Here is a 9,947-nt window from a genome sequence, read left to right on the forward strand (position 1 = left end):
ATTTCTTCCAAGAAAATTTCAGGGAGATGGAATAGCACAGCACCACATACATTTATTAGCAACTGCCCTTGGTGAGCCAGATGCTCAGACCAAATCCACTGACCTTGATATTGTCTTTGGTGTCCAAAAGAATATTGTTGGACTTAAGGTCTTCGTGTATGATTTTGTTTTGTTGTAAGTAGTGAACAGCACTTACAACATGTGTGACAAGCTTCCTGGTTTCATCCTCATATAGGCGGCAGAATTTTCAGATCCTCCCCAGGAACTATCCCCTAGTGGCCAGTTCCATGATGAGATACACATTCTCTTCGTTCTCCATTACCTGGTACAACCTGATGATGTGTTTGTGCCATACCTTCTTAAAAATGTCCACCTCATTCTTTATCCAATGATGAGGACTCTCACTTCAAGAGTATTTTAAATGCCACGTCCTTGTCTGTGAGGTGAGAATGGGCCAGCTTCACTTTTCCATAGGTACCTCTGTCAAAGAGCTCTTTCTTCTGGTATTGTTTGATTATCTCCTCCTTCAAGGAGCTTGAGAGTGATTCTTTCTGTACTTCCATCCTTCTGCTACAATGGCAGGTAGCAAGTCAACTTAAATAAATTAAATAAAGTAAAGGAAAACCCAGAAAGAGTAAAAAGAAATAACTAAATCCAAATAACAGCCCATCCCCACTAACAAAAAATCATTTAACTTTGATTCAGTCCAGCGGGTCATCAAGCAAGAGCTCCAAGCTCTGTTAACTGATATAGGTTGGAGCACAGTGGCTTCCTATATATCTTTCATGACCTTACACAATGGAGGTATCACAACCAGGCATAGTGATGTCATAGAAGAAATGGACCAATCAGAGTCTGGTCCAGTGAGGTCAGAGAAATAGTGGACCAATCACAACCTGCCAGCATTGACACTCTAGCTCTTAGACCTCAAAGACTGTTGCTTAGGAATTCATGTGGCTTCATATTGCTCTGGTCATTCTCATGGCATTTCTGTCTGAAACCACTAGGACAGTGGTTAAAATCCTCTGATTTTCTAGAGGACTACTGAATCTTATAAATTGCTTCTCTGGAGACACTAGCTAATAGCCTCCATTCTTGATGGCCACCTTATCCAATGTTTTTTTCAGCAATAGGACTGTACAAAGGACTCCGTCCTTCTCAAGGACAGCTGTGTGCTACAAGTTCCTCACGAGGGGACAAGTTCAAGGGTGGCTTTGAGCCACCACCCTCACAATTCACCTTCCTGAGTTAGGATTATAGGCCTGACCATCGGTAGGTTCTTAGCTCATCTCTTACATTTGGAGGAAGTATATTTGCTAGAAAGGTTGTTTTAGATATGTCCTTTTAACACTTTAAATTTGTTGTTCTCTGAGTAAGGGAATCTACAGACCTCAGAGCACATCTTGGCTTTCTCTCTCAATATTTAGTTTCTGTGAAAGACTCGTCTCTGAAAGGCCTAAGTGTTTAAGGCTTCAGGTGCTTTATAGGTTTCCAGACATATCCAGGGCTTGTTCTTTTTCATCTTTGAATGACAGCTCTAATTTCCTCCCTTAGTCATGGTCTATTGACCCCTTTGACTCTGGCATAAATGAGGGAAGACAGGCAGGGCTGTTGTGTTGCTATGGAAAGCAGACAGAGCTGCCTTGTTGCTGAGAAAAACAGGCAGGCCTGTCTTGTTACATAGTTTCATTTTATTCCCCAATGTTGGTAAATAAAACCTCCGGATTGGACTTCAGGAGCTGCCCATGATCATTGCTCCATTCCTTTTCCCTGCTCGTACCATACTGCCTTTCTATTTAAATTCATTTTTACTTTTAATTTTTCTTAGAAACAAAGAGGCAATTTAAAAATCTATATGTAGTGTTAATTTTTATTCTTGAATTACTAAAATATATGAAGAACATGTCCATTAAAGCTGCATAAAATGGCAGATGGCGTGAGCTTGATCACTGTCCCTCTATTCTGTCTCTCTTGCTCTATCCTGGGGTGACCACTGCGACTAGTTAGCTTTGTATCCCTGCATCTAAAACAAATGTGCACAAAGTTCAGGCTATTAAAAAGAGACTTGCCCACAGCTATCCATGTCCCTCAAACTGGTATCTTAGTAAGAGGTTAAATTTCCATTCACACTATGGAGATTCAAACGTCTACACTCAGGTTCACAGACCTGAGTCAAGTCTGTGCTGGAACCAGGACTGAAGGTGGTAACTTATTGTTTACTAAGGGAGAAGTCTGCAATAGCTAGAAATCTGCATTTTGCCTTTCCCACTAAGTCACAGTATCAGGTATGAGGACCAAGGAGTTACACAGGCCTTTTAGAAGTTAATAGACTTTGGGTTTTAACTTTTGTAATTCCAAGATTCTCTTCAGATTAAATATTGGGCCTGCACAACAGCAGCCACGAGAAAGTGATGTCCAGAACTTGTGTAAGTGTCTGAGACTATTTGAATTTGTTTTTACTGAATTGTTTTTTTTTCTACAATCCACACCTATGGCCAAATAGGGTGTAGAAAAACAAGGCCATTTCCACCAAACCAGATTGTTGGTGTTCAAGACCTAACTTGAGTTCACTCCATTTGATGCAATACTGTTCAAAGGAACTTTCATTCTATGAGGAGTAAAACATTGCACATCTGTCAGAGATAGACATTAACAGATATCCTTGACTTTTAACATTATAGGTGGTATTTGAGCCAGATGATGGTGGCATATACCTGTAATCCTGGCTACTCAGCATTCTAGTTTGAAGCCACCCAGGTCCAGAATGTCTGTGAGAATTTTATCTCCAATTAACCACCAATAAGCCCAAAGTAGAGTTGTGGTTCAAGTGGTAGAGCAATAGTCTTGGACACAAAATCCCAGAAACAGCACCCAGGCCCTCAGTTGAAGTGCCAGGAAAGGCTAGCAAACACATACCAAAAATGTGGTATTTGCAACCAAAGAATACATTTTAATTTGATCTCTTTTTAGCCAATTTAATGTCTGAGCTCTTGATCTGCAAGCCTCTTGGCCACTCTACTCTTGGAGAACAACAATTATTCAAGTGTAAAAGAAGGATCTAGAATGATTCTCCATTAGAGATGCTGATGTTTGAAAGACTATGCGAAAAAAATACTTCAGTCTCTAAAAGAATATAGCACTCACAGTGGAACCTCTGAATTTGTTAATTGATGGTCAGTATCTAGGCTTGAACTCAGAAGCTGGGCTTTGTCCCTCAAGGCTAGCATTCTACCACTTGAGACACATCTCCACCTCTAGTCTTTTTGGCAATCAATTGAAGTAAGAGTCCCATGAATTTTTCTATCTGAGCTAGCTTTGAATAATGATGCTCAGATCTGAGCCTCCTGAGTAGCTAGGATTACAGGCTTGAGCCTCTGATGGCTAATTGAAATTTAATGGAACCTAATACCAGAGATGTTAGTTAAGACATTTACATCCACCACAAAAGTCCAAGTTAATTTCAGCTTTGGTTTCTCCAACACACTTAAGAGAAAGATAAGTAGAGATCTACCATTAAACCTTAATAGTAGAATTTAAATATTCTTGGCTTATTTTATTTTTTTAATTTAATTTTATTTTATTTGTGAACATACTGTACAGAGGAGTTACAATTACATGGGCAGGATAATGCGTACATTTCTTACCAAGCATTGTAGCCTCCTCCTTTGTTTACCCTTCACATCCCTTCCCAGCCTCCCCAATGACCCCCAATCCCAATCCTTCTCCTTCCTCCCTCTTTCACCCCCTCCGCACCGACGTTGTAAAGCTCGTTTTGGACATGACATCTTGTACTTCCCATTGTTGCAACAGGTCCACCAGTATCCTTAAACAACTGGTTTTTCCCCATCTCCTCCACAAGTAATAATGACATCAGATATAGTGAAAGCAAGGGTTATACTGTGGGGGAGGGACATACAAAGCAACAAAGAGATAATCTTATAAATGCATTAGAAACACATGCATGAAAGAAAAACAAACATTAAAATACACAGCTAAGGGTTCATTTTCCTGAACTCACATTATCTGACCTTTTCCGCTTGACTCATACATATACTAGATATTACAAATAAGGGAAACCATGGGACCTATGCTTCTTTGGGCCTGGATTACTTCACTTAATATAATTTTTTCCAAACCTTTCCATTTCCTAACAAATGGGTCAATGTCATTCTTTCTGATGGAGGCATAGAATTCCATTGTGTATATTTACCACATTTTCTTGATCCATTCATCTACTGAGGGGCATCTGGGTTGGTTCCATATCTTAGCTATGGTAAATAATGCTGCAATAAACATGGTTGTGCTGGTAGCTTTAGTGTGGTCTTGTTTGTAAACATTTGGGTAAATGCCCAAAAGTGGGATTGCTGGGTCATAGGGGAGTTCTATGTGAAGTCTTTTCAGGAACCTCCATACTGCTTTCCAAAGTGATTGAAAAAGTTTACATTCCCACCAACAATGAAGTAAGGTTCCTTTCTGTCCACATCCCCTCCAGCATCTGTTGTTGTTAGAGTTCTTGATTTTTGCCGTTCTAACTGGAGTGAGGTGATATCTCAATGTTGTTTTGATTTGCATTTCTTTTATGGCTAGGGATGTTGAGCATTTCTTCATGTGTCTATGGACCATCCTTCTTTCTTTTTCAGAGAAGTTTCTCTTTAAGTCTTTCGCCCACTTATTTATTATGCAGTTGTTTCTTTCAGGATTTGTTGTTGGGGTATTTAATTTTTTGAGTTCCAAGTATATTTTAGATATGAAACCCTTGTCCATTGTATGGATAGTAAAGATCTTCTCCCAATCCGTGGGCTTTCTATTGATCTTGCTAGCTATGTCATTTGCCCTGCAGAAGCTCTGCAACTTTATGCAATCCCATTTGTCCAACCTTTCTTTGATCTGTTGTGTTTCCGGGTCTCTATTCAGAAAATTTCGGCCTGAGCCAAGGAGACCTAGGGTTTCTTCTATTCCATCCTGTAATGTTTTCAGAGTGTCTGCTTTGAGTTCAAGTTCTTTGATACATTTGGAGTTGATTCTGGTGCAGGGTGATATATAAGGATCTAGCTTAAGTTTTCTACATGTAGTTAACCAATTTTGCCAGCACCATTTACTGAAGAGGTTGTCTTTTTTCCATTTTAATGTTTTAGCTCCCTTATCGAAGATTAGATGGCTATAGGTCTGTAGGTTCATTTCTGGGTTTTCAATTCTATTCCATTGGTCCTGAGGTCTGTTCTTATGCCAATATCAGGCTGTTTTGATTACTATGGCTTTATAGTAGAGTTTGAAGTTTAGTATTGATATTCCTCCAGCAGTGTTCTTTCCATTGAGGAGAGTTTTTGTTATTCGGGGTCTTTTATTGTTCCATGTGAATTTTTGGATTGCCTCTTCTATTTCCTTGAAGAATGAGGTTGGAATATTGATAGGTATTGCGTTGAATTTGTAGATAGCCTTGGGAAGTATTGCCATTTTCACGATGTTAATCTTTCCAATCCAGGAGCATGGGAGGTTTTGCCATTTTTTAAGTTCTGTGTTGATTTCCTTTTTTAAGATTTTAAAGTTTTCATCATAGAGGTCCTTCACTTCTTTAGTTAAGTTAATTCCTAGGTATTTTATTTTTTGTGGGACTATTACAAATGGAGTTGCTTTGCTAATTTCAGCCACACTTTTCTCATTGTTGGCATACAGAAAAGCCATTGATTTTTGGGGGTTAATTTTATAACCTGCTACTTTGCCAAAGTTTTGAATTAGTTTGAGTAATTTGGGAGTGGAGTCTATGGGATTTTTTAAATACAAGATCATGTCATCTGCAAAGAGGGAGGGTTTTATTTCTTCTTTCCCTTTTTGTATCCCAGTTATGTCTGCATATTTTCTTATTGCTGTAGCTAGGCATTCTAATACTAGATTGAAGAGAAGTGGAGAGAGTGGGCATCCTTGTCTTGTTCCTGAGTTAAGAGGAAATGGCTTTAGTTTTTCACCATTGAGTTGTTTTATTTTTTTTTTTAATTGTGAGAATACCACACAAAGGAGTTACAACTACATGGGCAAGATCTTGGTTTATTTTGAGTCCTGCTAAATCCTAGATGTCCAGAGACAAATCCCAAAATACAAGGGTTAGGAGGTCAGAGACAGGAGAGTTCCCTGAAATTGCATTAAAATTAATATTAACAATAATATCATTTATTTAACTACCAATCTAACAAATACACTTAATATAATTTTTTCCAAGCTTTTCCAATTCCGAACAAATGTAGCAATGTCATCACTTCTGATGGAGGCATAGAATTCCATTGTGTATATATACCACATTTTCTTGATCCATTCATCTACTGAGAGGCATCTGGGTTGGTTCCATATCTTACTTATGGTAAATAATGCTACAATAATAAACAATGTCGTGCTGGTAGCTTTAGTGTGGTCTTGTTTGTGATCATTTGGGTCAGTGCCCAAAAGTGGGATTGCTGGGAAATACGGGAACTCTATGTGGAATCTTTTGAAGAACCTCCATATTGCTTTCCAAAGTGGTTGAACAATTTTACACTCCCACCAACAATGTAGTAATGTTCACTTCTCTTCGCATCCCCTCAAGCGTCTGTTGTTATTAGAGTTCTTGATTATTGCCATTCTAACTGGGGTGAGGTTGTATCTCTATGTTGTTTTGATTTGCATATTTTTATGGCTAGAGAGGTTGAGCATTTCTTCATGTGTCTATTGGCAATTCTTTTTCCTCTTCAGAAAAGTTTCTCTGTAAGTCTTTAGCCCACTAATTTATTGGGCAGTTGTTTCTTTGGAGATTTGTTATTGGGGGATTTAATTTTTTGAGTTCCAGGGTATATTTTCGATATGAGGCCCTTGTCCATTGTATGGCTAGTGAAGATCTTCTGCCAATCTGTGGGCTCTCTATTGACCTTACTAGTTATGTGCTTGGCCATGCAGAAAGTCTGAAATTTTGTGCAATCCCATTTTTTTCAAACATTCGTTTATTTGTTGTGTTTCTGGGTCTCAATTAAGAAAATTTCACCCTGTGCTAAGGAGACCTAGGGTTTCTCCTATTCCATCCTGTAATGTTTTCAGATTGTCTGCTTTGACTCCGAGGTCTTTGATCTATTTGGAGTTGATTCTGGTGCAGAATTATATATAAGAATCTAGCTTTCATTTGCTACAAGGAGTTAACCCATTTTGTCAGCACCATATACTAAAGAGGTTGTCTTTCTTCCATTCTATTTTTTGAGCTCCGTTATCCAAGATTAGTTGGCTATAAGTCTGTGTGTTCATTTCTGGGTTTTTAATTCTGTTCCATTGGTCCTGAGGTTTGTTCTTGTGCCAGTACAATGCTGTTTTGATTACTATGGCTTGGTAGTAGAGTTTGATATTTGGTATTGATATTCCTCCAGCCCTGTTCTTTCTGTTAAGGATTGTTTTTGCTGTTCGGGGTCTTTTATTGTACCATATGTATTTTTGGATTGCCTCTTCTAATTCCTTTGAAAATGAGGTTGGAATATTAATAGGTATTGCATTGAATTTGGAGATAGCCTTCGGAAGTATGGCCAGTTTCATGATGTTAGTCTTTCCAAACCAGGAGCATGGGAGGTTTTGCCACTTTCTAAGTTCTGTTTTGATTTCATTTTTCAGGTTTTCAAATTTTTCATCATAGATGTCCTTCACTTCTTTGGCTAAGTTAATTCCTAGGTATTTTATTTTTTGTGGGGCTATTACGAATGGAGTTGCTTTCTTAATTTCAGCCTCACTTTTTTCATTGTTGGCATACAGAAATGCCATTGTTTTTTGAGGGTTAATTTTATACCCTGCTACTTTGCCAAAGTTTTGAATCAGCTTTAGTAATTTGGGAGTGGGGTCTGTGGGATTCTTTAAATACAAAATCATGTCATCTGCAAAGAGGGAGAGTTTTACTTCTTATTTCCCTATTGGGATCCCCTTTATGTTTTCATCTAATCTTATTTGTAGCTAAGCATTCTAATACTAGATTGAACAGAAGTGGAGATAGTGGATATCCTTGTCTCAATCCTGAGTTAAGAGGAAATAGCTTTAGTTTTTCTCCATTAAATAGAATGCTGGCTGTTGGTTTGTCATATACAGCCTTTATTGTATTGAGAAATGTTCCATGGATTCCTAATTTTTCCAGGACCATCATCATAAAGGTGTGTTGGATCTTGTCAAATGCTTTTTCTGCATCTATTGAGATAACCATGTGGTTCTTATCCCTGCTCCTGCTGATGTGATGAATTATACTAATTTATTTCCGTATATTGAACCAGCTTTGCATCCCTGAAATGAATCCTGTTTGATCGTGGTGTATGATTTTTTTGTTGAGAAGTTTTTCATGAATGTCCATCAAAGAAATGGGTCTATGGTTCTCTTTCTTTGATAAGACCCTGCCTGGTTTGGGGATGAGGGTTATGATGGCTTCATAGAATGAATTCCGTAATGAAGTTTCTCTTTCAATTTTATTGAAGATTTGGAGGGGTATTAGTGTGAGCTCTGCTTTGAAGACCTTGTAAAATTCCGCTGTGAAACCATCTGGACCTGGGCTTTTCTTAGATGAGAGATCTCTTATTACTGTTTATATTTCAATGCTTGATATGGGCCTTTTAAGGTGATTTAACTCATCTTGGTTTAGTTTTTGCATGTCATTATTTGTTAGGAAAAGGTCCATTTCTGCCAATTTCTCAATCTTATTAGTATAAAGTATTGAGAAGTATTTCCTTATAATGTTCTGAATCTTTGTTGTTTCTCTGGTGATGTTTCCATTCTCATCTCTGAGTTTATTTATTTGGGTGTGTTCTTTAATTTTCTGATAAGATTTGCTAACGGTCTGTCAATTTTGTTAATTTTTTCGAAAAACCAACTCTTTGTTTTGCTGATTCTTTCTATGGCTTTTTTTGGATTCTAATTCATTTAATCTGATTTAATTGTAATTCTTTCTTTCTGCTCATTGGGTTGGGGTTTATCTTGCTGCTCTTTTTCAAGGAGGCTCAGATGTTTCATTAAATTATTGGTTTCAGATCTCTCCAATATATTGATATAGGAACTCAGAGTATAAACTTGGCTCGGAGTACTGACTTTGCTCTCTCCCAGAGGAGTTGGTAATTTGTGTGCTCATTTTTGTTGAATACCATGAAATTTGAATTTCATTTCTAATCTCTTCCATGACCCACTCGTGATTCAGCAGTGTTTTGTTCAACCTCCATGTGTTACAGGACTTTCTTTAGTGGCTTTTTGTGCTGAGTCCTACTTTTAATCCCTTGTGGTCTGAGAGAATGCAAGTTATAATTTCAATATATCTGAATATGGACAAGTTTGCTTTGTTGCTTAAAATGTGGTCTATTTTTGAAAATATTCCATATGCTGCTGAGAAAAATGTGTATTCTGATGCTGCTGGGTAAAATCTTCGGTAGATGTCTTTAAAATCTTGTTGATCTATGCCGTTGTTTAGATATGCAGGTTCTTTGTTGGGTTTTTGCCAAGTTGATCTATCTAGTGGGGATAGTGGTGTGTTAAAGTCTCCAACAATTAATGTCTTTGGATCTATGTGGGATTTGAGGGAAAGTTGGGTTTCTTGGATAAATTTTGGTGCTCCGTTGTTTGGTGAATAGATATTTAGAAGTGTATATCCTCCTGAAGGAGAGATACATTAATTAGTATGCAGCAACCTTCTTTATCTCTTCACACTAATTTTCAATTGAAGTCTATTTTATCTGATATTAGGATTGCAACTCATGCCTGTTTAGGGGGGCCGTTTGCTTGGTAGATTTTTTCCAGCCATTCATATTGAAAATATGTTTGTTTTTATGGGCAAAATGTGACGACTGAAGGCAGCAGATAGAAGGTTCTTGCTTTTTAATCCATCTAGACAGTCTATTTCAATTAATTGGAGAGGTAAGTCTGTTAATGTTGAGAGATGGAACTGACAAGTATTTGGGAGTTCCTGCCATTTTATCCAC

The sequence above is a fragment of the Dipodomys merriami genome, unplaced genomic scaffold (genome assembly GCF_024711535.1).
Source record: "Dipodomys merriami isolate MVZ:Mamm:240054 unplaced genomic scaffold, mDipMer1.0.p SCAF_809, whole genome shotgun sequence".
NCBI classification, from domain to species: Eukaryota; Metazoa; Chordata; class Mammalia; order Rodentia; family Heteromyidae; genus Dipodomys; species Dipodomys merriami.